Here is a 6,518-nt window from a genome sequence, read left to right as displayed (position 1 = left end):
AACTTTATGTAAATCTCATTTTTGATTGGCACTTTGTTTCTGTTTGCCTCCTTCCCTCTCTCTTCGCTGTTTCATTTCTTTATTTATTATGATCTGAAAATAGGAAAGGACATAGGATTTCAAATTTTGCTATTTTAAGGTAAATCAATTCTCCTTGGTGCCTAGCCAGTGGTTCTCAAATGTTAGTGTGCAAAAGAATAACCTGGAGAGCTTGTTAATATGGCCAGCCAACATTTTAATTTTTTTTAGGTTAAAGGAAGGGGCAGGTTAGGATTCTACATGTTAACCGGTTCCCTCAGAAAATAATAATGGAGTTCTTTGAGGGCTTTGCTTTGAAAAGCAGCGAGCATGAGGGTAGATGGCTGTTCTGATACACATATTTATTATTTCTAGTGGCTTGGACCCATATACCCACCGCCTGTGATAAAAAGGGGTATAGATTTGGGGATTTTCTATTGCCATAGGAGAGAACCCTAAAATACTCAGGATCTATGCTCAGAGTTAGTTTTATATTTTAGCATTTGAGTATATATAAGATCCCCCATCTTTTTGTGCTCAGTATAGAGTGTTTAGGACCCCACAGCAGCATTTTAGGTCTGAGAGGGAACTGAGGGATCATCAGCTCTGGTCCTCTCTTCTGAGGCACAGGAAAGAAACAGAGTTCCGGAGGATTGGATTGTCCAAGTTCACATGCTTATTGGTGGTGGAGCTAGGTCTGAACAAGGTCTTTCTAGAGATTGTTGCTTCAAGACAGACACCATTGAACATAACTAGTTTAGATAGGCTTTTGTGAAATAGACAATTTTGGGTTACTCTTTCTGCTTTTATACTTTCATATAAAGGTACGACTGCATCTAGGTTTCAGGATTACCCCTTCTGTTAGTTATAAGAGTAGATGATGTAAATATCAGTGTTTGCCATTTGAAATTCTCTGTTTAACTATTTTTAAATTGAGTTTTAAAAATATTAAAACTGGCACTTAGTTCTCAGCTTGGACAAACTCAATCTGAGTAAGGTTGGCTTCTATGACAATATAGGCAATTAGATATAGAAGCATGAAGACTTGGAAAGTGAAAGGGTAGGCAAGGTCTCACAGCTAAGGTTTTTTTTTGGGGAATACCTTTGTTTAATTAATTCATCAGGCAGTATTCTGATGACGCACATGGAGACATAATTCGAATCCCTTTTAGGGTGCTTCATGAAATGTAACTAGCTGGCAGAAGAAAGACTACTTTGGTTGAATGTTTTATTGAGCTAAAGTGACACTAATTCTAGATGAGCCTGAAGCTGTGACGTTAGCGTTTTGTGGTCGTTTAAAGAACTCTGGACCAGAATCGAGTCTTGGCTTTGCCCCTTGCCACCCGTGTGACCCTGAGCAGTGTGCATTACTTCTCTTGTCTTCTCAGTTTCCTTATCTGTTAGTTGGGGGATCGGTTTCTATACCGTTCATTAACTCTTTGTTTTTAATGACAATCATGGATTTGTCATTATTGGACCATCACTAATAAATATCACAAAAAGTGAATTCATTTCTCTTTCTCCCTCTCCCTCGTTTTTTGCATTTTTCCATTCTGGAACTTTGATTTGCTTTTCAGAATACTTATTTATTTGAACTGGGAAAGAGTTTCAGTCATTTTCCATTCACATTCGTAACTTTTTTATGATCTACTGAAGGCCATTTCATAAATGAATTGCTGAGGATGGCTGAGCCGTCCAGTACCTTTTTTTAATTTAAATTTAAATTTAAAAAAAATTTTATTTAAATTCAATTTGTCAACATGTAGTATAATACCCAGTGCTCATCACATCACATGCCCTCCTTAATGCCCGTCCCCCAGTTACACTATCCTCCCACCCACCTCCCCTTCTGCAATCCTTTGTTTCCCCAAGTTAGGAGTCTCTCATAGTTTATCTTCTGTGAGACCCAGGAAATTTAACAAAAATCCCCTACCCCTGGACAAGCAGAGCAGGACTGATTCCATTTTGTGTTACACCTGCCACCTCCTGTATGACCCCCACATAACCTGCTTATTGCTTAAGGCGCTGCCCCACACTAGTCGGGCCGCTGGGCACACCCTAATCGGAAATCAGCTCATAACCATGTAATCCTGCTTTGTGCCCACCAAAACTGCGCGCCAATTCTGACCAAAGTAATAGGCCAGCTCAAATGGATACTATAGGGTAAGATGTAATTCAATCAGCCACCTGCGTGTGGACCGACATGACTGTGCACCTTTCTGTGTATCCCATGGGCCACTGGCCCCTATAAAGCTGCCACGCCCCTTAGTCTCAGGGTCCAAGTCCTTGCTCTGCTGTGTCGGATACACTTGGACCCAAGCTCGAGCTTGTAAATAAACCCTCGTGTGTTTGTATCAGTGTCGGCTCCTCGGTGGTTTCTCGGATTCGCAATCTTGGGGACAACACTGCCTCTCTCAATTTTCTCCACTTAGTTTCCCTCCTCTCCCTTATGATCCTCTTCACTCTTTCTTACATTCGACATAAGAGTCAAACCGCATAATTCTTTCTCCATGTGGCTTATTTTATTCAGCATAATACCCTCCAGTTCCATGTCCATGAAAATGGTAGGTATTCATCCTTGCAGATGGCTAAATAATAATACATTGTATATATAGACCACATCTTTATCCATTCATCTGTTGAAGGACATCAAGGCTCCTTCCACAGTTTTGCTATTAACATTGCCGGTGTGAACATTGTGGTGCAAGTGTCCAGTCATTTCACTACATCTGTGTCTTTGGGGTAAATACCCAGTAGTGCAATTGATGGGTTGTAGTATAGCTCCATTTCCAGCTTTTTGAGGAACCTCCACACTGTTTTCCAGAGTGGCTGCACCTGTTCACATTCCCACCAACAATGCAAGAGTGTTCCACTTTCTCCACATCCTCTCCAACATTTGTCGTTTCCTGTCTTGTTAATTTCCCCCATTTTCACTGGTGTGAGGTGGTATCTCATTGTGGTTTTGATTTCTGTCTCCCTGATGAAAAGTCACGTGGAGCATTTTTTCATGTGCTTGCTCACTCTGTGTAGGTATTCTTTGGAGAAAAGCGGGTACCTTTAAGTTGGAGAAGAGATGGCATCTCAAGAGGTGTTATTTCCTGTCATGGCCACATACCAGAAGGCTCTTGAGTATGTGTGTGTGCGTTTGCCTGTGTCTGTGAGGAGAGGTCGTTGGATAGAATTTGAAAGCAGATCCTCTCCATATTTATAGGTCTATATCTATTTCTCTCTCTTTCTGCACACACCTATTTCTAACCATTTTGTCTCTATCTCTATAGGGAGATCTATATATGGACGTATAGAGATTAGATATAGAAATGTTTATTTTGCATATTTAAATATAAACATATAGTTCTGTTTATAGATAATAATTATTATATTATGAGTAATACATTTAATAATAAATATATTAAGTGGAAACATAGATTTATGTTTATATGTTTGTTTATATAAACATCTATTTATGTTCCTGGGATTGATCTATCCATAGATCTATCACTCTATCATCTACCTAGCTAGCTAGCTATATATCCCAGGAAGAGAAAAACCCAGATCGAACAGATGGGAATGTCCCCCTCCAGAATGTGTCATACAAGAAGATAGGCAAAAATCTTCTGTACTTTCCTGATGTGCTGATGCAATTAACTCAGAGATGTACCTGTGATGTACTGTGGGCCAGGAGCCAGTGGTCAAGAGAGAATCCTTGAGACATTTTTCATGCAAAAAGGTGCTTTTATTAAAGTATGGGGACAGGACCCCTGGGTCTGAAAAGCTTCACCAGGATTATGAGGAGCCTTGGTTATAAACTTTTAAGTTGCTGTGTGGGGTGGGGACTCTAGAGATAAAAGAAGTTTCCAAAAGGATTTTCACACATGAAAGATTTACAGGATCCTGGAGGTCTGGCTATCAGCAAACAAATGTTGCTTTTGGCCTCTAGCAAAGCATTAACATTCAGGCAGCTGTGAATTCTTGGAAGAATGTCCCACTCTGTTGGTTTCAAGTATTTGTTTATGGACTGCAAGTTTGTTAGGAAATGTAATTGTAGGGATGCCTGGGTGGCTCAGTGGTTGATCCTGGGTCCTAGGATGGGTCCCACATTGGGCTTCCCACAGGGAGCCTGCTTCTCCCTTTGTCTCTGTCTCTGCCTCTCTCTCTTTCTCTCTCTCTCTCTCTCTCTCTGTGTCTCTCATGAGTAAATAAACAAAATCTTTTTTTAAAAAAGCAGATGTAATTTTAAACTATATTTCTTTGGCCTTAATTACCCCCTATCACCTGGGTCTTCTATCCCTCCCTGCATCTCTTGGTTCGTTGGCCTTTGGTGGTGAAGAATCCAAAGGATATGAGGCAGGAGGAGAGTGAGATGGGATTAAGCCAATGAAGTAATTTCCCAGGGAGCTTGGGTAAGAGAAGTGCAGCAGGCTGAATGAAGTGAGAAAGTCAGGTTCTTGTCTCACGGAGTCGAAGAATGAATCTGGTGGACAAAGAGTGAGTAAAGTGACTGGGAGTTTATTAAGCAAGGATACTGAGAAAGCTCTCAGGAGTGGGAGGGGCCCAGGCTGGGTTGCCCACATGGGCCTCCACTGACAGTTTTTCATTTAGAACTGATCAGGGAGCTTGTGGCCTTCTCATTCTTGGGATGTCTTGGTTTGAGTAAGGACTAGTGATAACATCTTTAATGGTTTACTTCTTTTTAGAGTCTGGTTATCCTTTGTTGGGCACAGAGGACTGTCATAAAAAAGACCCTCTCTACCCATACCTAAGGCAGGGTGGTCTCGTTTGTTCCTTTATTTCTGGTTTCCTTACATCTCAGCATCCTTAGGATCTTTGTGAGCCTGAATCTGTAGCCCCCTACCTATTTCTCCCTACCTAGACTCTCCTGTCCCTCAGTCAAGAACAGGAGAGATGTGGCTCTGAGAAAAGGTGCACTAAGAAACATTGTCACAGTTTCAATATTCCCTCCCTACGATTTGTGAGACCCAACTACTTCCAAACTCCTTTTTCCTCCTTTTTGTTTTGGATGGCAATGCTGCTCTGTGACTGACCTACACAACCAATGGCTCAGTAACAGTTCAACTCTGTGGAGAGAACCCAAGGGTCTGCTGGGGAAGCATGAAGGAGAACTGTGGACTTGCTTGTTTTGCCCTCAGAAATCAGCATTAAGGCTCCTGATATGAAGTTCAAAAGCCTGCAGGTAGTACTCTGAGACATAGATCGAAACCCAGTGGGGACGGAGCCTGTCTCTGTACCTGCCATATAGAAGGCCAAATAGACTTCTTTTTGGAATGGATGGCTGTTGAATAAATAGGAGAATCTGTGTATGCTGGGTCTGTTTCAGGTCACTGATTCATACTTAGGGAAAGACATTAATCCAGGGACTGGTTCTCTGAACAAGTCCTGGGAGAAATGTATCCTAAGTTATTTGAAAAGGAGTAGTAAGATAGATAAGGAGTTCAGAATTGAGAAAAATATTAAAATCATCTGAGGAAAGTAGAGGTGTTCGTCACGCAAGTGGCTTTCTTGCAATTTACTCTCTTATAGCTTGTATATTCTGAACAGAAAAAAAGAAAGGGAAGGAACCGCATGTGCTTGAGGTCATCAATTTCATCTATAAAAAGGAAATAATACCGCCTGTCCCATGACACTGTTGTGAGGACTAGAAGTGATGGTTGTTGATGTAGAGACTTGCTAGGTCCAGTCACCATAAAATGTAAAAACAACACACTTTATTAATATAGCTACCAATATAGCTGCAATATACTTTTTCATTTTATTTATTTATTTATTTATTTATTTATTTATTTATTTATTTATTTATTATTTGAGAGAGAGGGAGAGAGAGGCAGAGACACAGATAGAGGGAGAAGCAGGTTCCATGCAGGGAGCCTGACATGGGACTCCATCCTGCATCTCCAGCATCCCACACTGGGCTGAAGGTGGCGCTAAATCGCTGAGCCACTGGGGCTGCCCTACAATATACTTGTTAAAAATATATTTTATTTATTTATTCATGAGAGAGAGAGAGAGAGAGAGACAGAGACACAGGTAGAGGGAGAGGTAGGCTCCATGCAGGGAGCCCGAAGTGGGACTCCATCCTGGGTCTCCAGGATCACGCCCTGGGCAGAAGGCAGTGCTAAACGGCTGAGCCACCCAGGCTGCCCGTTTTCAATTCTTCTTAAAACTCACAATTCGACTTCTTTCTAGCAAAGTTTTATGTGAGTTGGTGTACCTATCAATTAAAAGCTGTAGGGTATGGATCCCAGACTGCCCCTAAGGTGCATGTTCAGAGCCCTTCCAATTCCTCCAAGTGCAGCCTGGAAACCACCGAGCTGGTCTGAGGCCACATCCACAGCTGTGGGAACCAAGTGCCAGAGGCAGTCACGATTTACTGGATCAGAAACCCAGTTGTCTCCTGAAGCATCTGAGTCAGGGAATTGGTTTTTCTCAGGGCAGAGTGAAAAAAACCTTACACGATCAGGATTTCTCTCATCCCGAGAAAAATG

This window comes from Canis lupus, unplaced genomic scaffold, assembly GCF_011100685.1.
Source record: "Canis lupus familiaris isolate Mischka breed German Shepherd unplaced genomic scaffold, alternate assembly UU_Cfam_GSD_1.0 chrUn_S1779H1976, whole genome shotgun sequence".
Classification (NCBI taxonomy): Eukaryota; Metazoa; Chordata; class Mammalia; order Carnivora; family Canidae; genus Canis; species Canis lupus.
Note: the sequence above shows the minus strand (reverse complement) of the source record.